A 22,110-nucleotide genomic window follows, 5' to 3' on the forward strand; every position below is an offset into this window, starting at 1 on the left:
GAGTTCGGTCCCCAGCTCCAAAAAAAAAAAAAAAATAAATAAATAAATAAATAACTGTCTTCCTCAGGGTTGGCTCCTTTTCTTCTGTCGAATTTACCTACTGTTTTATTTATTTTATTTATTTTATTGTTTATTTTGTTGCTGGCTTACTTTCACAAGCATTCCTGGTCAACTTTGCTTTGATACTTTCCCACAGTGAATATTGTCTGAAGTGAATTAATCACGTGCATTGGTCCTTATTGTTTCAATGTCCCAAATTCCTGACAAACACAAGGCAAGGAAGGAAGGTTTTATTCTGGCTCACAATTCAAGGGTACAGTCCATCATGGTGGCGGCGTCCTGGTGGTGGGCGATTGAGGCTTACATTATGGTTTTTTTAGTCAGGAGACAGAGAGCATATGCAAGAGCACAAGGGGCTTGGGGGCTTGGGGCGGGGCTGCTCAACTCACTTTCTCTTTTTATTCAGTCCAGGACCCCAGGACTGGGGCTGGAATGGTGCTGCATACAATGATGTGGGGCTACCATCCCAATGTACTCAGTTTAGGATTTCCCTCACAGACATGCCTAGAGATTTGTCTCCTAGAGTATTTTAGACTCTGTCATGTTGACAATAAAAGCATCACGAGTCCCTCCCCCGTCCCCCCGCCCCTTGTCAACTTGACCCTCAATCATATTCCTTGATTGGGGGCAGAGTGATGAGAGGCAAGAAGTCAGTTCTGATCAGTACGACTCAGTAGCCAGTATCAGTTCAAACTTCTGGAGTTCGACTCCAAGTAACTTGCTTTATTTTAGGCATATTTTAAGCACAGCACAATTCGGTGAAAACTATTTTGGTGATAATTAACTCAGTCCCGTATGCACAAAAGAACAGGCTAAACCTTGAGGAACAAGATAAGCTAAATAATGAGCTAGATCTGTAAAGTTGTAAAGTCCACAAAGACAGGTTCTAGATTGTCTGAGAAGAAAAATTATGATAAATGTCTGGGGAAGACTTGGTCTCTAGCCACAGGTAGTGCAAAGGTCACCAGGCTAGTAAGCATGCCTGCTCCCAGGCTTCTGGGAGGATAATGGGCATTGTACTCCTGTCCTTGAAGGGACAACCCCGTGTACTTACCATTCCAGGTTCAAGGGTCAGCAAGATGGCTCAGCGGATAAAGGTGATTTCTGCCAAACCTGATGATCTGAGTTCAATTTCAGGAATCTATGAGGTGGAAGGAGAGAACTGACACCTGCAAGTTGTCCTCTGCACAGTACACATGCGCCATGGTGTATGTGTTTGCCCATGCTCAAATAAATAACAAAATAAGATATAAAACAAAAACCAAGTTATATATTTCCAGCATACAGTGGCGCGGAGTGAACACTCCCATTTTAAAGGGGACATTCCTATTCCTATGGTGGCATAGCAATGAAAGAGCGGAATAAAGTGGTCACCAAATCCAGTAAGGCTAACACAGAATCCTGAAGTTCTGTGTCCAGCACCTATGGTGCATGACCGAGAAATCTGGGCTCAAACATGTGTGGGGAGACATGGCTCCCGAGCCTCCCAAGCTCTGCAGCCTGCAGTCCACATGAATCTCTCTCTCTAGGCCAGCCCGCCCCACGCCTATAGCACTCTTTAGCAAATGTCCCATGACCTCAGCATCTGTAACAACCTGGGGCCCTCATTGTAATTTAGGCTCCACCTTGGCAGCTTTAAGAGATGGCCTCTTAAGAGCTCTTTGTGGGACTCTGACCCTGTCACACATTGCTCTGCTCTACACGTTCTCCGGAACCTTAGTGCCAGGTTCCATGGACCTGTCAGTCTTACGACTTGGATCCCTACAAAGCCAGAACCGTGTGGATGATTCTGAAAAGTTTTGTTGCCAGCTCAAGACATAGCCTTATCCCCTTGAACCGAAGCTGTGATGGTCTCAGTGTGCTCCCTGCAGCCCCAGGGAATCCATTCAATAGCATTCTTATTTCAGACTCTCGTTTTACACTCAGGGTGTCTTCTTGCCCATTGTCCAGAGGTGCAGGAGTTTCTCTTTAATGGCTATACTCTTTCTAAGAACCAGCTTTGTCTAGAGCTTTATACTCTCTCCTTCTCCAGTGAAACAGCATGGTTTCAACTTTTTCTGCTCTGTTTCATGTAGACTTGGATAAGAGCAATGACAGTAATTGAACAGTCTTCCCTCCCCCCTCACTGAGCCTTTTAGCCTGCTATAGCAAGAAATTGTTTACATCCTTGGGAGCTGCTCTTAGCCCCTGATTTGGGACTGGGATTTTCCATGGCCTTCCTGCTTGTTGTTGTTAAGAAATTGTTTATGCCCCTGATTCGGCCGGAACTTTCACCACAGACTTTTCCTGTTTTCCTGGTTGGGGATTTTCACCTGCCTTGTTGTTTTCAAATGCTTTTGCCTTGTGTATGTGTTGAGATCTCAGTAAAAGCTTGGTGGCACTGCAAAAAACTGGTGTGTGTGTATGTGTTTTGTATTTTCAGTCCCACAGATATGTAATATTCATGTTTGTGTGTGTGTATGCCAAACAAATGTGGATAAGAGCAATGATGTAATTGAACAGTCTGTGTTGTCCTGTCATGATGTTTCTTCTGCCAGACAAACGAGTCCCTATCTGTTGAGTTCACTTGGTGTGTGTGTGTGTGTGTGTGTGTGTGTGTGTGTGAGTGTGTACATATGTGTGTGTGTATGTGTGTGAGTGTGTACATATGTGTGTGTGAGTGTGTGTATGTGTATATGTGTGTTTGTATTACTTTTCTCATCACTGAAAAGAACAACATAAAGAAAGGGCTTATTATCTTGGTTCACAGTTTGAGGATATTGTTCATGTGCTGGAGAAGGGAGACACTTGAGGCAGTAGGCCATTGTGTGCACAGTCACTACACACACACACACACACACACACACACACAAACATGTACACACACAAATGGGAGGCGATCAGGGGCTAGTAGTACTTGTTCCCTTTTTCAAAGACACATGCAATTCATCACAATTTCCCCAGTGTTGAAACATGTGCATATTGCATAGTCCGTTTACACATAGTTGTGCATGTACATATTCAATCAAGTGGAGTATAGTGAACCACCAGCTTTAGGGCACTAAAACGTTCCTTGTAAGTATTATAAAATGTAAATGTCACTCTCTGAATCTTTTAGAAAGTAAATTTAACTGCAAACTCCAGAAAGGAGAAAAAATGCAGATGTTTGCGTAAGTGCCCGGTCTTCTTCACCCAAGCTATCAAACCGTGCTGCTGAGATGACAGCCTTCTGACCCACAGATTGTCCCTTACTTATATGTTCATGCACCCCAGTGAATGCAAAGAGAGTGAGCCCATCCAGAATGTTCCACTAAGAGCACATTTCACTGGGTGGGTAGAAGTGGAAGGATCAGAAGTGCAAGGCCATCCAGGCTGTGTGAAATTGCCCTTTAAAAAGCAGCAGAGTTTAAACTTAAATGTTTCTCTGAGCTTCTGTTCATTTTCTCAAGAAGGAAAGGGGAGCAGCTGTAACTTGTCATTCAATGTCAAGGAGCTTGCTCCGTGTCTCGGATGAAGAAGCCCTCGGCTGTCTCCGTTGGGGTTCTACTGGCCGATCTGCTCACAATCGGGCCGTCAACAAACGCTCATGCCGTACGGCCCCATGGTGTTGATGCCCTCTCCAGTGGTGTGGTCTGGAATCCTGTGTGGGAAAGGGAACCGACAGGCAGTAACTCTAGCACCGTCCTCAAGTTCAAGCTCAAGCTTCTTCTCCAGCTGTGACATCATCTGGAGCACATCAAAAATAACGACATTGGAGTACTGTGCAAAGGTGACCTTCCATAGATCTGAAATATAAAACTTGGTGGAGCCATGCACGGCTGCCCTCTGGGTACGGTAGCTGGAGTACTGAACCCAGCCACGGACTCAGTTCATACCTCACGGCTGGGAAGCCTTCCTTTGCAGCTGCAAATGCAATCGTCCATCACCACTGCCAACGTCCACCAGGGGTCCTCTTCTGTGCCGCAACATTTTGACAACGATTTCAACCTGCTCCAAAGTTGCAGGCACAAATGGCAAGCAAACTTTCCGGAGGGCCGGGGTAATAAACGGCGTGGTCACAGCATACACTGTCACCAGTGCACCTCCAGTGACCCCAGCAGTCAAGAACCCCGAATCGCTTGTCTTCCAATTGTCAGATTCCGGACTTGTAGGAAGAACATGGGCCGACTGCTTTTCCTCAGGCGTTCTCCTCTCTCCATCGCGTGAAACTTCCGGGGAGCCCTTTTCTCCTTTTTAGTAAGACCCAGATCCCACGGCATGGTACTTAGTTGGGTCATCCACCTCAACTCACCTAGTCTAAAACCACACTCACAGACTTGCCCAGAAATTTGTATCCTAGGTAACTCTTGATCCTATCTTAAGCCCATTCACCCCCATGCCTGCAGCTTTTCTTGGCAAATATCCCATGGTATTGGCACTTCCAATGTCTTGGGGTGTCCTTGTTTTTTGAGATGAGATCTTGCTGTGTAGAGCAGGTTTCTGCTAAGTAATCTTCCTCGCTCATTCGTCTAAGTGTTATGTTGTGGTAACATACCTATTTGTTCCCTCCCTCTTTTCTTTCCCTCCCTCTCCTCCCTCTCTCCCTCCTCCTCTTCCTCCTCCTCCTCCCCATCCTCCTCCTTTCCCCTCCCTTCTTCTCTTCCTCCCCCTCCCCTTCCTCTTCCTCCTTCCCCTCCCTCCTCCTCCTCTTCCCCCTCCTCCCCCCTCTCTCCCTCCTCCTCTCCCTCTTCCCCCTCCCTCCTTCTCCCTCTCCCTCTCCCCCTCCCCCTTCTCCTTCAGGCAGGGTCTCATGTACCCAGGCTGACCTTGAACTCAATATTAGCTGAAAATGACCTTGAACTGATTCATTTGCCAAGTGCTGGGCGTGCAGACACCCACCATCGAGCCTGTCTTTCTTTCATCTTCTTCATCACGTATTCGTTATGCTTTAAGCCCAGTGAAAGGCATAACCATTTCTTCTATTGGTTCTATATAGTGTCTCACCTTGTAGGAAGTTTCCGAGTCAGGGTTTCATATTAGAATCTTTGATCCAGTTGTTTTTCATTTTTGATGTATAGTGTGACTCTGGATTTTAGTGAACTTCAAAGCCATTTTATCACTCATTGAGATTTGATCTGTGTGGAACACAGTTTGCTCCCATAAGGTATACTATGTCTTGCATAATCTATGCAGTGCCTCATTGTCTTGATGAGGGACAATTTAAGTTTTCAAGCAAATCTTGATGTCCAGGTGAGGCTTTATGTCTGGGAAGGTCTTTCTCTCTTCTCTCTGTATTGTAATATCAGCTCATCAAAGTCTTTAATTGAAATCATGGTGATGAACTGAAACCTTTATGGTGTATATATAGTCTTTCTGTCAGTGAATAGTGAATATAATTTCATTTGAATCTTTTTACAAATGTCTTGAATATTTTTGATCATAAAGATGAACACATTTGCATCTCTATGTGTCTCGTGGGTTTTGGCTTTACAGATGCTATTTTCCCCGTGCCTTTAATTCTATATTATCATCCTTAAAACAACATTAGATGAGTGTTACTAGTTACTAGACTTACAAGTTATATATTTTAATCCTATTCATGTCAAGGACTCCTCAACAGATTCTGGCTTGATCTTGCACAGGTAACCACAGCTGCTATGAGTTTAGTCATGTTCAGACAGCATTTCATAGCATGCCTCCCAATACTCCAGCTTTTTTAAAAAAAATATTTATTTTAGCTTCAGACACACCAGAAGAGGGCATCAGATCCCATTTCAGATGGTTGTGAGCCACCATGTGGTTGCTGGGAATTGAACTCAGGAGCTCTGGAAGAGCAGCCAGTGCTCCTAATCACTGAACCATCTCTCCAGCCTACCACCCTGTAGCTTTTATACTTTGTTCCCTCCCCTAGGATGTTCCCTAATCCCTGTTGGAGAGGGAGGGCGATGCAGATGTTCCATGTATGGATAAACCTACTCTCGGCATTTTGAACAGATTTCTACATTGTCTTAAGGGGTTCCCCACCACTGGTGCTCTTACTAGGATACATTACAGAAAGAGGTCTTTAGGTAGTTCTCTATTTAAGGTCAAAGGGTCTCATGAATCTCACGAGTATAAACAAATATTTAGAAGGCACTTTGACAATAAGCCCTTAACAAATAACAATACAGCCCATCCTAGGGCCTATGACTTCCCTAGCCTTGTGTCTTAGTCACTTTTCTACTGTGACAAAGCATCCTGACCAAGGCAACTTATGAGAGGAAGTGTTGAATTTGGACTTACAGTTTGAGGGGGTTAGAGTCTATGATGGCAGAGCAACCGAGGCGGCACTAATAGCTGAGATCCAACGATTCCACAAGTAGCAGATCAGAGAGAGAACACAGAAAATCTGCTGAGTCTTTTAAAACCCCAAAAGTCTGCCTTTGATACACCCCCTTCAACAGGGCCACAGCTCCTAATCCTAAATAGTTCTATCAAGTGGGGACCATGTATCTAAATACAAGAGCCTATGGGAGCTCTTCTCATGCAAACCGCCCCACCATATACACTTATTGCCTTTGTATCACCATGATAGAGCACCAGAGCTGAAGCAACCCATTAGAGAAATGGTTTACTATAGACTTATGGCTCTAGAGAGATAAGAGTCTATGCTGGGTAGTTTGTTTGTCTGCTTGTTTGTGTTTTTGTTTTTTGTCAACTTGACATAATCTGGAGTTATCCGAAAGAAGAAAACCAAAATCGAGAAAATACTTCTATAAGATCAGATTATAAGGCATTTTCTTAATTAGTGGTTGATGGGGGAAGGCCCAGCTTATCATGTATGGTGCCACCCCTAGGCTGATGGTTCTGGGTTCTATAAGAAAGCAAGCCATGAGAAGCCAGGCAGTAAGCAGCACCCGTCCATGGCCTCTGCATCAGCTCCTGCCTCCAACTTTTTTCCCTGTTTGATTTCCTGTCCTGACTTCCTTCAATGATGAACAGGGATGTAGTGGTGTAAATCAAACAAATCCTTTCCTCCTTGAGTTGTTTTTGGCCGTGGTGTCTCATCACAGGTATAGAAACCCTAACAAAGACAAAACCTATCACCATCATGGTGGGGAAGTGTTGCAGCAAACGCCAGTCCTGGAGGGGGGAAATAGGTGAGAGCTTACATCTCAGACCACAAGAGGGAAGCAGAATCAGCAAACTTGAAATGAGGCAACTCTTTAAATTCTTAAAACAAACGCCCCAGTGACACACTTCCTCCAGCAAGAGTATACCTCCTAAGCTTGTCCAAACAGGTCCACCAACTGTATAGCAAGTATTAATTCAAACTAACATTCCATGCCCTCCTTACAGTATAAGGCATACATTCTCTCCTGTGAAGAAATAAGAAAGCGTTTGGTTACTCCTGTAGCATATATGCCACTATTGCACCAGTGGGCACATCTTACCTAGCATGTTACTATTTTAACATTAGTGGTCCAGCACTGGGTAAGATCATTTCTCCCCCATAGCATCTTCTGCATAGCATAGAACCCATAGTTCTGCATAGCCATCTCCTTGCCCAATGAAATCTAGCCAGCAAGGAGAGAGTTTTCTGATCAGTCCAGTATTGACATCACTAGGTCCTGCAACCAGATGCATGGTATCTTCAGCAACGGGGAGGGGGAGTTATCATCTAGTTATGACAGGAAAGCAAGAACAAGAGCAATAGCTGTTCTTCTGGAGCCTCTATGACCAAGAACTCAGAGGGATACGACCCATAGCCACACTGAAGGTTTCATTGAGAAATTCATGTCTTCTGGGAAACTATTGTCTCCCCATGCATGGGACTTCTGTCCAAACTCCTGTTTTTACAGATTAGTGGGACTTCTATAGACATCTCTAGTTTGGGCTAACCCTCCCTTCCCCTCATTTTCCCACTTTTGTGTCTCCATCTTCACTTAAACCTTTAACCTCCTGCTCTATCATGCCGCAGGTGGCCTAGTGTCCTCTCTAGTTTTGCTTTTTGACATGGGTTACAAGGTTGTACATTTCCACATAGCTTTACCACACATACTTTGTTTTGGTTAACCCTTCTCCTGTCTCCTCTCCACCCCCTTCTCCTGTCTCCTCTCCACCCCCTCCTATTCCCTGCTTGAGTATGTTGTTTTCTTTTCTTTTCTTTTCTTTTTTTTTCTTTCTTTTTTTTTTTTTCAGTACGGGCGGGTCCTTTATTTCCTTTGTGTACATTAGGCCATGAATTCGTATGGAATGGGCTCCAGCAGCTCAGGCTCCTTCCCGTTAGTCCTCACAATGCGGGCTTCTCTGGGTGGCGCAGGCTGGCGCTTCAGCTGAACCCAGGTGCCCTTCTCTTTGGCTTCCTTTTTCTTCTGATTGTTCCCCTTCAGCTGCTTCAGGAAGCCGTCTCTGCTCTTTGAGTGCTTAATGTGCTCAATTCGCACATTGATCCTCTTGACTAGAATCTTGCCTTTAACTTGCTTGTTTACAATCAATCTGTATAATTTTCTTTTCGGTACCCTTCTCTTTGGCTTCCCTACAACGTTCTCCTTCCAGTGTGGAATATCGTGCTTGATGGTCAATTAGCATATTGATCCTCTTGGGAATCTTGCCTTTAAAGCTTAAAACACATACACTAGTCAGTTGTTTTCTTGGGATTGAAAGAAAAGTGCCACCAAGGTCACTGGTTTTTACTTTGAGATCTCCTTACATACCTGAGGCAAAAGCCCTGGAAAACAACAAGGCAGGTGAAAATCCCCAACCAGGAAAACAGGAAAAGTCTGTGTGGTGGAAAGTTCAGGGCCCAGTCAGGGGCATAAACGACTTCTTAACAACAAGCTGGAAGGCTCGGTGGGGAGGAAGGGTGCCATGGAAAATCCCAGCCCCAAATCAGGGGCTAAGAGCAGCTGCCAAGGTTGTAAACAATTTCTTGCTATAGCAGGCTAAAAGGCTCAACAAGGAGGAAGGGAAACACTAAGGTAGGGCCCAACAATAATGATGCCCACGGCATGCTGGGTGACATTGTAGACTCTTCCGGTTTTGCCGTGATAACACTTGTGGGGCGTTACTTTTGAACAGTGCCCATTCCCTTGATGTCTACAATATCACCCTTCTTGTAGACTCGCATGTATGTGGCCAAAGGAACAACTCCATGTTTCCTAAAAGGCCTAGAGAACATAGACCGAGTGCCTCTCCTCTTTCCTTTTGTGTTCGCCATTTTGGCGAGTTACTGGAAGATGGCTGCCTCGGACTGGGTATGTCTGTCTTTATTCCCAGCTCTGCCTTCATTTCATCTGTATTTTACTATCCCCATCTCCCTTAGCATCTTCCCTTTCTTGAGCTAACTTCCTAGGAAGGACCCCAGGTGTAATGCTAGATTAGCTATGCTAGGAAGACGTCATTCCTGTCATACAGGAGTGCTCAGCGTGTCACCATGGTGGAGGACCCTTGCCAAAGATGCATTGTATTTTTCCCTTTGAGTTAAAAAAACCGCTCACTTTCCTTTAGACACTGATGAAAATTTTTGTTATGTTTACATTTCTCAACCTTTTCCTCAATCTCTTGGGTTACTCATCTATTTTCTTCTATTTAACCTATAAATATCATAAGTATACTAACACATTGCTCTAGCATTAGAGCAACTTATATTTTTATATAAACATATTGGTCATAATGAATATGCATAACGCCAGGAGTTTGCTGCCGACTCAGCCTAGACCTTTTCTTCTTTCACTGTGCACGATGATAACTGGCTTGGGATTTTCCTTTCTCGTATCCTTTTAGACTTCTTGTTTTCATATTGAGGTTATATGAATTTTATAAAATGGTTTGAGTCTGTCCTAATTTTTTTTTTTTTTTGGTTTTTTTTTTTGGAGCTGGGGACCAGATCAAAAGGGCCTTGGGGAGGAAAGGGTTTATTTGAGTAAATCCCCAACATATCCTAATTTGTTTTTCCTTGTGATAAACACCAGATCAAAAGAACTTGGGAGGAAAGGGTTTATTTGGACCATATCCTGATGGCAGCTTACTGGTGACCTAGGCCCTCCCACATCAACCACTAACCAATAAAATACCCGACAGAGTTTCCTATAGACCAATCAGCTATATTCTTCAATTGTGTTTCCCTCTTCCTAAATGACCTGAGTTTGTGTCAAACCGACGAACAACTAGCTAGCCCTGAGCCTTCCTTCCCCTTTAAAAAGTCTCTAAAAGAGGATATAAAAATTAAAATTAGTTGTTTGTGGAAATTTTTGATACGTGTGTCTTCATTTTACCTATAACCTCCAAAGTAAAGTATAGAGGCAGAGGCATGGAGAGGCTGACCATTCAAAAGTTGGATAATAAATCAGGATGAAAATAATTAGCATTAACAATTCTGCTTTCTGGCTGTGTTCACAATGTGTAACTAACGAGAGAGAAAAGAAAGTGATTATGAATTGTGAGACCCAGCTCTGCTTGTGCAGATAGCAAAGGCGAAAATTAAAAACTCCAAGCCTCCATTGAAAGAAAGACAATCCTTCGGTACAGAAGACAAACGGGAGCTGATTACCTCCTCTCTCTGGGAGGCTTCCACAGCAGACTGATGCTCTCTAACCTCGGAAGGCGGTGTTGCCATAGACACACGCTAGCACCCAAATTCCCTTCCCTGCACACATTTCACAAAAGGAGTGTTGATTGAGAGCAAACGCATTCATGAAAAAAAAATGTGTATACATAAAAGGAAAAACAAAATTAAAGAGTGAGTTTCTTCCCTTCCTAACCTCACTCCCCCAAGCCTTCTCAGCCAATGAGAGGAGTGGCTTGCTGACTGACACCATGTACGCCATCCAACGAGAGGAGTAGTTTGCTGAATGGCACCTATGTACGTCCAGTCACTCATTCTTAGCTCTTTCAAATGAAACTCAGTGGGCAAAGTATACAGTAAGAAGCTTTTCTGTTGGGGGTTGGAGAGATGGTTCAGTGGTTAAGAGCACTGACTGCTCTTCCAGAGGTCCCGAGTTCAGTTCTCAGCAACCACATGGTGACTCACAACCATCTGTAATGAGATCAAATGCCCTCTTCTGGTGTAGTTCAGATACAGTGTACTTATGTATTACAAATAAGTCTTTTTAAAAAAGGAGGAGCTTTTATGTTTTTATTTCTCATGTAAGTGTATCACCTTAGTCGCACTGGGTGACATGACTCGTCATTTCCCTGAGCATCTGATTAGAAGACCCACTGTTAATTTACAGTATTCTGTATTTTTCCAGGAAGACAGGCAATTAAGTTCCAGCCCTGTGTTACCAATAGGAATTGCCTGAGAGTAATCGTGCTTTCCAAAAACTAATTGATTATTAATCATCTAATTAAAAATAAAATATATTTATTTTATGCATATTAAACGTGCATTCCCCCAGATTGTAGACCTCTTGTTATAGGAATGTTCACTGTTAACTAGGACTTGCCTAGTATGGTGGTTAGTGTTGACTGCTGTCTTCACAGGGCTCAGAATCACCAGGGGGACAAAGCTCCAGGCTTACTCCTGAGAACTCTTTCAGATTAGGTTAGCCTCTGGGCATGCCCATGAAAGATTGTCTTAATTAGGCTAATCAAGGTGTGAAGATACCTAGAAAAGGCTACTAACCTCTAGAGGCTTGGGTCCAGGTCCGCATAAAAAGGAAGAAGCGAGCTGGGCACAAACAAACTTTCATTTTTCTGTGATCCCTGAGTTCAGTGTCTGCAGCTGCCTGAATCTCCTACCACTATGCCACCCTCACCGCAGTGGACTGCGCCCTAGAATTGTGAACCAAAATAGCCCCTTGCTTCCTTAAGTGCCTTTTGTCAAGGCACTTCTTCACAGCAGCGGGAGAGAAAGCAGCATGTGAGTGGAGCTGGGAATGGAGCCCAGGGCATCACACACATCAGACAAACTGATCCTTGGTGAACTACATCCACGGCTTTCTGTTTGCTTGTGTTTTTGAGACAGGGTTTTTCTGCACAGTCTTGGCTATCTTGGAACTTGCTCTGTAGACCAGGCTGGCCAGGAACTCAGAGGTCTGCCTGCATAATCAGACTGGCCACAAACTCAGAGTCCTACCTGCCTCTGCTTGCTCAGGACTGAGATCAAAGCCCTGCCCCACCTTGCCTGGCCTATTTAATATTCTTTTTCCATCTCTTGTCCAAAGAAGCAAAGTGAGTAATCTGATTTGGAACTGAATGCATGTTCTTTTCCAAGGATGGATTGAGCACACTTTACAACTGTACTATTATTGAATTTTTAAAAAAGATTTATTTATTTATTTATTATATATGAGTACACTGTAGCTGTCTTCAGACACACCAGAAGAGGGCATCGGATCCCATTACAGATGGTTGTGAGCCACCATGTGGTTGCTGGGATTTGAACTCAGGACCCCTGGAAGAGCAGCCAGTGCTCTTAACCACTGAGCCATCTCTCCAGCCCTATTATTGAATTTTTATAGACCCTTGAACCAGTTTTAGAAATTGCTCATTTTTTCATTGATTTAAAAAACACTGACAATAATTTTATGTCCCCTTTTCCTTCCATTCCATACCTGTCAGGCATTTCTCTCTCCTAGTCTTTTTAGAGATTGGTTGTAACAGGCTGACCTGTGTTCCCCAAAAGCTCATGTGTTGAAGCTCTACCCAGCCAGTACCTCAGAATGTTACTGGTGTTTGATTGACAAGAGCATTTGCCTCAGGAGAAGCAAAGCTGCCGACACCTAGACCTGGGTCTTTTGGTCCCCAGGAGGTTTTAAACTTCTGCCACCAGAGCCCTGGCATTTTGTGATGAAAGCCCCAGAAAATAGTTAGGCTGAGGAGGTGAACCCTCAGGCCAAGGAGGTAAACCTTTAGGCATCAGTGAGAAGCATCCTGAGGAGCGTCTGTTCCATAAGCCACAAATTGAGGCTTTCAGGAAGGGAGTCTTCACAGAAACTGAAAAACAAAGATAGACATTTAACTATAAATACCCAGAAGTCACTTTGTGAATAGCATCCACTAGTCTGGAAAAATAGCCCCAAATGAACCAAGCACTCAGTGGAATTGCATTATGCCGAAGCCTGGCATAGATTCAGTGCGTTTGTGAGTTAATAAGTTATAAATGGTTCTATATTCTTTTCTGGGCCTTTTTCCAAAAGGAATTATTTAATCTGGGATACATTTTTGCATGTGTATAAATGTTTAATAAAGTATCTCTTGAAACAGCAAATTCCTAGGAAGGTTTCCTTGAGACTTTTTTTTTTTTACAGTGAAATTCTTGTAACATAAATGAGCTGGTTTAGGGTGAACAACTCAGTAGCATTAATTACATTCACAATACTGTGCAGCCGATACCTCATTCTAATTACGAAACATTGTATATCTCCCAAGTAAAATCCTTAACCGTGCAGCAGTTCCTTTGGCTCCCAGCACCAACCAATCTATGTTCTGTCTGGACAGACTCACCTAACTATTTCCTGTGAACAACTTGTCCTCTGGCAACGGCCTCAGTCCTTAGCACGCTATTTTCAGGATTCATTCATGTTACAATGTCTACTAGTACTTGGGTCCACTTTGATGGAATAGCCTTCCACAGCGTGCACCTGCCACACTTCCTTGATACATCTTTTCCCTTATATTGAAAATAGATTTTTTCCCCTCACATACTCTGTCCTCATTGTGGTTTTCCCCTCCCCTATTCTTCCTGGTTCCTCCCCAACCCTCCCATCCAGATCTATTTCTCTTCTGTCTCTCATTAGAAAACAGGCTTTTCAGGGATAAGAATAAAATATAATACGATTAAACAAAAATATCACTTTAGATAGCTGGACAGGACAAATAAACGGAAGGAAAAAGAGCCCGAGAGAAGGCAGGGGAACCAGAGACCCACTTATTCGCACACTCAGGACTCCCAGAAAGACACTAAGCTGGGAGCCATAATTTATGTGCAGACAACCTGGGGCAGCCCTGTGCTGATGCTTCATGTTCTGTGAGTTCACGTGAGCTTTCATCGTGCTGATTTAGAGAGACTCGTTTTCCTGGTGTCCCCCTCCGCTCTGGTCTTCACACTCTCTCTGCCTCCTCTTTCTTGGTGTTCTCCGAGCTCTGAGGTGAGGGGTTAGAGACATCCCATTTAGGACTGAGCGTTCCAAGGTCTCTCACTCCCTGTGTAATGTCTGGCTCTGGGTCTCTGCTACAGGAAGTAGCTTCTCTTATGATGGTCGAGCAAGGCACTGATCTGAGAAACAGCAGTAGGCATGTAGGAGTCATCTTATTGCTATGGGCTTTGTTTTGTTTTGCTGTTTTTAGAAGAGTAGTATTTGGATTTACTCTAGGACCCTGGGCTCTCTGGTCTGTAATCATTTGTCACCCACGAAGTATCTTATATGGGTTCTATCTTGTGGCATGGGCCTGAAGTCAGACTAGGTATTGTTTGATAGTCCAGAGTTATTCCATTGGAGGAAACGGTTTTTCCCACCCACAGTCTATATAAATGACAGTTCAGTTGTTAACCTTTACCCTAGTGGGCAGGATTTCATTACTTCATTTATTCATGTTCTCAGGAATCCCATAAAAACACTAAACTGGAAGCCATAATCTATGTGCAGAGGCCCTGGGGCATGCTGCCTTAGTCTCTGTGAGTTTATGTGAGCTTTGTTCATCCTGATTTAGAGGGCTTTATTCTCTTGATGTCCTACATTTCTCTGGCTCTTACACTCTGTCTCCTCCTCCTCCTCCTCCTCCTCCTCCTCCTCCTCCTCCTCCTCCTCCTCCTTCCTCCTCCTCCTCCTCTTCCTCCTCCTCCTCCTCCTCAGGATGCCCTGAGTTCTAAGGGGAGGGATCTGATGAAACCATCCCATTTAGGGCTCAGCGTTCCACGGTCTCACACTCTCTGTGTAATGTCTGGTTGTGGGTCTCTGTATTTGTTCCCATGCACAGAAGCTTCTCTAAAGATGGCTGAACAAGGCGCTAATCTATAAGTATAGGAGAATGTATATCATTAGGACTCATATTTTACCACTAATTTTTTTCTTTTAGGCCAGTATTATTTGGTTTAACACTAGGTCCCTGGGATATAGAGTCTCAGATTCTTAGTCACCCAGTGCCTACGTATGGGTCCCATATGGTGGAGTAGTTCTTAAGTCAAGTCGGATACTGTTTGGTTGTTCCCATGAGCTTGTGCCACCACTGCCATAGCATATTTTGCAGGCAAGACACCACATAGGTCAAAGGTCTTGTGGCTGGCTTGGTGCTTATGTTTCTTTTCTGGTAATATACAGTGTACCTTCTTGTACCAAAGATGCCAGAACCCAGGGGTAAAGGCTCCGTGTAGGCACCAGCTTCTCCATGTTCACTGAGTTGTGTAGATGTTGTCTTTGGCAATGGGGACCTGCTGTCAGTTTGTGGAGAGCCACCTATAGTCTTGGCAACATCCCAGGTCATTTGGGGGTTTCCACGGGCTCTCCCTGGCTAACTACTCAATTGGATGTAACCCATTTCCGGTACTGGAAGTTTCATTTGGTGACAAAAGGTTAGTTAGGACTCTGACTACCCCGTTATGTGGTGATTTCATTTAGATTGCCTTCACGCGTGTATAGCTTTACTCTGTTCCCCTCAGTCCCTCACTCTATAACTAACCTCTGTGGTTCTATAGCCTGGTTATCATTGTGGGTCTACAACTTGGTTATCATTGACTTAACAGCTAATACCCACATGTAAGTGAAAACATACCATATTTGTACTTCTGGGTCTGGGATACCTCACTCAGGATGATTTTTTCCTAGGTCTAGGAATTTCATAATGTCACTTTTTAAATGGCCGAGTAATACTCCATTGTGTAATGTACTATGTTGTTTTTTAAGATCCATTCATCTCTTCAGGGACAACTAGGTTGCTTCCAATTTCTGGCTATTATAAATCAATCGGTAATGAACATGGTTGTGGTAAGGTGAAGCGTCCTCTGGGTGTATGCCCAACAGTGTTATAGCTAGATCTCCAGGTAGCTCAATTTTCATCTTTTTGAGGAACCGCCACACTGATTTCCATAATGGATGTGCAAGCTTTGCACCACTGCCACCAATGGATGAGTGTTGCTCTTACTTCACAGTCTCACCAGTATGAGCTGCCACTGTTTTATTGATCTTATCCATTCTGAAGGGCATTAGATGAAATCTCCAAGTAGTTTTGATTTGTGTTTCCCTGGTGGCTAAGGATGAGGATGAACATTGCTTCAAGTGCTTCTCAGCCATGTGAGTTTCCTCTATTGCCAATTCTCTGTCTAGATCTGTTAACCCATTTTAATTAGGTTATTTGCTTTCTTGATATCTAGCTTTTCACCCCCAGTTCTTTGTAGTTGGAAAAAACCTTTTCCCATTCTGTTGTCAGCTGCTTTGTCTAAATGGCAGTGTCCTTTGCAGAAGCTTTTTAGTTTCATGAGGCCCCACTTATTAACTGCTAGTCTTAGTCCTGTGCTAATGTTCAGAGAGTCTTTTCCTGTTCCAATAACTCCTAGGCTATCACCCACTTTCTTTTCTATTATGTTGAATACATCTGGTTTTGTGTTGAGGTCTTTGATCCACTTGGACTTATGGGCAGGGTGATAAGTATGGATCTATTCTCCTATGTGTGGTTATCCAGTTCAACCATCACCATTGGTTGAAGATGGTGTATTTTTTCCAGTGTGCATTTCTATTTTCTTTATCAAAAATAGGCGTCCATAGGTATGTGGGTACTCATAATCTCTCCAGGACTTAATCATAAAGGAGTGTTAGATTTTTTGTCAGACCTTTTTTTTTTCATCTAATGAGATAGTCATGTGGTTTTGTCTTTCAGTTTGTTCATATGGTAGATTGCATTTACGTATGTTGAATCATTCCTGAATCTTTGGGATGAAGGCTACTAGATGATAATGATGATCTTTTTGATGTGTTCTTGGATTTGGTTTGCAACTGTTTTTATTATTTTTGCATCTGTGTTTATAAGGGTAACTGTAATTCTCTTTCTTTGTTGTGTCTTTATCTGATTTGGGTATCAGGGTGACTGTGGCCTCATAAGTGAATTAGGCATTGTTGTCTATTTCTATTTTGTGGAATGATTTGAAGAGAATTAGCATGACTTCTTCTTTGAAAATCTAGTAGAGTTTTGCACCAAAACCACTTGGCCCCGAGCTTTTTGGCTGGGAGATGTGCTGGCTGGTTTTATATCAACTTGACAGATACTAGGGTTATCTGAGAGAATGGAACCTCAATTGAGAACATGTGTCTATAAGATCCATCTGTAAGGCATTTTCTTAATTATTGATTGATGAGGAAGCACCCGGCCCATGGTGGGTGGAGCCATTCCTCAGCTGGTGGTCCTGGGTTCTATAAGGAAGCAGGTTGAGTAAGCCATGGGGAGCAAGCCAGTAAGCAGCACTCTTCCATGGACTCGGCTTCAGCTCCTGCTTCCAGGTTCCTGTCATGCTCGAGTTCCTGTCCTGACTTCCTTCCGTGATGAACACGTGGAAGCAAAACCCCAAACTTTCTTCCCAAACTGGTTTTTTGGTCATGGTATTTTGTTACAGCAATAGAAACCCTAACTAAGACAGAAACTTAAATGACTGCTTCTATTTCACTAGTGATTAGTAGGTCTGTTTAAATAAATTATTTGATTTTGATTTAACTTTGGTAAGTGATATATATCAAGAAAATTATTGATTTCTTTTAGATTTTTGGTGGAATACAGGTTTTTAAAGTATGTACTTAAGGTTTTATATATTTCCTTTGTATCTGCTGTTATGTCCCCCTTTCCATTTCTGATTTTGTTAGTTTGGATATTCTCTCTCTGCCTTTTAGTTAATTTGGATAAGGGTTTGCCAATCTTAATTTTTTTTCAAAGAACCAACTATTTATTTCATTGATTATTTGTATTTATTTTGTTTCTATTTCATTGGTTTCAGCCTTGGGGTTGGTTATTTTTTCTCATCTACTCCTTTGGGTATGGTTCATGTTCTAGCACTTGGCTGTGTGTTATGCATTCTCTATGAGTTTCACTGGTCTGCACAATGAAATCCTGACTCAAAAATTATTTGTACCTTAACTTCTAATAAAAGCTATGTAAGTGACATCTATGACCTATTTCCTACAATATTCGGACTATTTTCTTATTTAATGACATTGTTCCCTCTCCTTTTTTTTTTGTCCTTTTATAATTCCCTCCCCCACATCATCTTGCATTGTATTGGAATTATAATAATGACATTGCAGTAATAGGTAACATTTGTTGGGCTTTGGCTTTTTATTGAGGCCTGGATCAAGTACATTATGTGCTTAATCTCATTCAGTCCTTGTTAGAAAGGCTAGTAGGTTCACAGAAAGAAGCTGTATTTTTCAGGGCCCTCTAGAGTAACAGATCTTATAGAATGATTCCTATCTATCTATCTATCTATCTATCTATCTATCTATCTATCATCTATCTATCTATCTATCTATCTATCTATCTATCTATCTATCTATCTGATTTTGAGTATCTATCTATCATTTATCTATCTGATTGATTTAGGGGCTGTGGACCAGCCAATTGAACAATGGATGGCTATGACCAGAAAGTCCAGTCATCCAGTAGTTGCTCAGTCTATGAGGCTGATGTCTTTGCTGGTCTTCAGTATATACTGGAATCTGAGGAAGTAGCCTCTAATGAAGGAATGGACTTGCTAGCAAGGAAAGAACAAGCAGGCAAAGAGAAAGACCTTCCTTCTTCCATGTCCTTACACAGGCTTCCAGCAGAAGGTGTGGCTCAGATTAGAGGTTGGTTTTCCCAGCTCCAAAGATCTAGATTGAAGGCGTGTCCTTCTACCTCAAAGATCCAATTAAAAGTGGATCTTCCTACTTTAAATTGAGCAAAAATCCCTCACAGGTGCCCTCCATTTGGGGGTTTTTAGTATACCTACTCTGGATGTTGTCTTTCTTTTTAAAACATATATTTTTATTAATTATTTAAGAATCTCATACATTTATACAATATATTTTGATCAGTTCACTCCCAACCTTCTCCTTTTTAAAGAAAATAAAACCCATGGGGTCCAACTTGCCTCTCATGTACTCAAGGTTATTAGGCCATCCACTGTGGGCCATCTCCACTGGAGGCTGACCTACCAGAGACCACACTCTTAAAAAACAATCTAGTACCTCCTGAAGCCATCACCTGTCAATAACTCCTTAGAATGGGTGAGGGCTCATGAGCCCATTCCTACAACCACTGGCTTAATCTCGTGCAAGTAAAACTCTTTTATTCCCCTGTTGTAATGGTTGTCTGGGAGGCTTGCTGCCTTCGTCTATTAACCTAGGCCTAGTCATGGAAGCTTCTCTGGCCTCCATATAATCTAATCTAGGCCTAGAATATTTTCAGCCTCTGAGACTTGCTGTTGAATAAGCTCACCATTTCCTAGTATTTTTTTTTTATCTGAACTCTGACTGGATCAACTCCTCTGTTCTGTCTCAAACTCCTCTCTCAGCTGACTGAGTCAATCTGGCTTCTCTTTCTAGGCTTCTCCTGAATTGATTTCCTTGGCCTGATATTAATTTTGGCAATCTTCCTGTTCTCTTGCTCATTCTGTCTTTACCCGTGTCTAGCTTGCTCTCTCTTTAATCTGTTTCTGCAGAACTCTCCTGGTATAAAACTGTCTCCTTCTCCCTCTCTGTGCTGCTCTACTCTCTCCCTCTCTCAACTCCATTGTACTGCTCTCCACAAACTCTACTGTATTTCTGTACTGTACTGTCTTCTTCCTGTAGTGTCTGTCTCTCCCTTAAGTAGCTTCCCTTTTCCTCTCTGAGAGTTGGCATATTCTCTTCCATCAAATCTTTCTCTGATTTGTCACTTTTTCTGCCACCAAGTTAGACATCATTTTCAAACATGAGTGTTTCCTTCTAAAAACTAAATTTACTTTCATTGTTTGGGTTTAAAGGTAAACACTAAGGGCATGTCTGTATTTCAGCCAGAGGAATTAATGGTCTGTGCTAAGGGCTGAGTCACACTGTAACTAGAACCAGGTTCAAGTATCCTGTAACATGTGCAGGCAATCACAGCTGCTATGAGTTCTTGAGTTCAGAGGCACCAATACTGCAAGGCGAACCAGTGTGCCTATGGGGACAAGTTGACAGTCTGGGGGTGGGTGTGTATCCGATTAAATAAGCCATCCAATGGAGCATAAGTAAGGACTGGAGTAAGGATCAATGGTCAAGAGCACTTGTTGCTCTTGTAGAGGATAGAGGTTCAGTTCAGCCCTGTGTTGTTGCTGTAATATTAAAATAATGCTTTCTTTTACCTGCACTAGATTCGACTCCATAGTGCCCCAAGACATCTGTTTGATATTTTCATCTCAGTCAGCAAAGCGTCTCACCCGCTTTGCTCCATCCCATATCACACTGCCAATGGCTACTCTCTGAGGCTGGCAAACAATCTCTCTATCCATTCAGTTCCCAAGGCAGGATGCCACCATGCCAGACATACACATCCAAATTCCATGGTGGCCCAGTGTCTCCACCACCACACACTCTTGAATTCAATTAAATCTCCACACGAAAGAACACACAACACAATAACCTCTGATCCAATTGATAAGATATAATTGCCTACCCAGACATACAAAGCACTATACACATCCATCCCTTAAGAATATTCATAACAACCTGTAAATGTGCAGAGAGGAATCATAACATCTGCCTCCATGTTCTCTCGGCTGCTACCTCTCTCGCTCTCTAGTCTCCTCCTCCTCCTCTCTAAAACTTTTCTCCTGCCCACTCTTCCTTCTCGTCCAATGACAGGCCTAGTTCTATCCTGTACCTGCCTTCACCTACATAATGACATCATCCTACACTATGTGGTAGCTAACAACATCCCAATCTCAGCTCCTGAGTCTCACATGCATCTCTGACTGATTGGTCCCAGGGTGTGTGTTCAATGAAGTATCCCTATTTGACTGAGTGTTTTCTGGGGTGATTTCTGGACCCTAACATATCTATGTGCAATGGTTTGATTTTGTGACAAGGTTTCTCTGTATATCCTTAGCTATCCTGGAACTCACTTTGTAGACCAGGCTGACCTTGAACTCAGTGATCCACCTGCTTCTACATTCAAAGTGCTGGGGTTAAAGGCATGTGCCACCACTACTTGACTGCTGAAAGGAATCTTAAAAGGATTGCCTTGTTTAACAAAATACCTTTTCTTCCTGCATCTGTCTCTGTTTAAGTGTGTGTAAATGCTCATGGATGTGGGTACACATGCATGTGCACATGTGTGTGTGTGTGTGTGTGTGTGTGTGTGTGTGTGTGTGTGAAGGCCATGAAAAAGCCAGAGTTGGGGCCAATCTGGGGCCAGTGGGAAAATTTCTACCACAAACCTTGGAGCACAAGGACCCCCTTCCTTCCAGGAAGGAAAAAGCTGGTTTAGTTCCTGAACTAGCTGCAAGTCAAACTGTCATACAAAGCTACCTGTTGCTTCCAACAGACCCCACCTTGGGAAAGTCTGGAACTGAGTCTGATCTGAAAGTCGTTTTGGTCCACCAAATGTGCATAGTACCCTGCCTAGTTACCATTGTGCAAATTCTGCCCCAATTGTTTGCAATGTATATAACTCTCTGTTAGAGTCTGCTCTGGATCATCTTTTTGAAATGGGTCGATCCCGACATGTTGGAATGATTAAACTCCTCTTGCTTTTGCATCGATCACCTCCTCCGTGAGTCTCGTTCAAGAAGTCCTGGAGAAGCTTCAGATCAGACCTCACAGCCAGAGATCCACATCAGATGAGTTTATCAATATCTCTCCAAATTATTTTTTGAGACAGAGTCTCTTATTGAACCCTTGCCAATTCAACTAGAACAGCAACAAGCTCCAGGAATCCTTCTGTCTCTGCCTCTCTGGCCCTGGGACTACACATGTACATGCTGTGCCTGGCTTCCACAGGCATGCTGGGGATCTGAACTGAGGGTCTCATGCTTGCTATGTGGCAGGCACTTCACTATCTAAGCCCTTTCTCCAGTGCTGCTCCCCTCCCCCTCCCATTTCTTAAAGACACGTCCTTGCTATGCATCTCTTCATGCATGGCCTTGAACTCTGGATCCCCTTGGTTTTCCCCTCACAGAGCTACACCACACAC

General features: G+C 43.1%; 1 pseudogene; it reads right to left on the reverse strand.

The window, feature by feature from the left end:
* Window positions 1–3,612: 3,612 nt before the first annotated feature.
* Window positions 3,613–22,110, reverse strand: part of LOC116914923 — a 67,567-nt pseudogene continuing 49,069 nt past the window's right edge.

This window comes from Rattus rattus, chromosome 13 (assembly GCF_011064425.1).
Source record: "Rattus rattus isolate New Zealand chromosome 13, Rrattus_CSIRO_v1, whole genome shotgun sequence".
In the NCBI taxonomy this organism is placed as follows: Eukaryota; Metazoa; Chordata; class Mammalia; order Rodentia; family Muridae; genus Rattus; species Rattus rattus.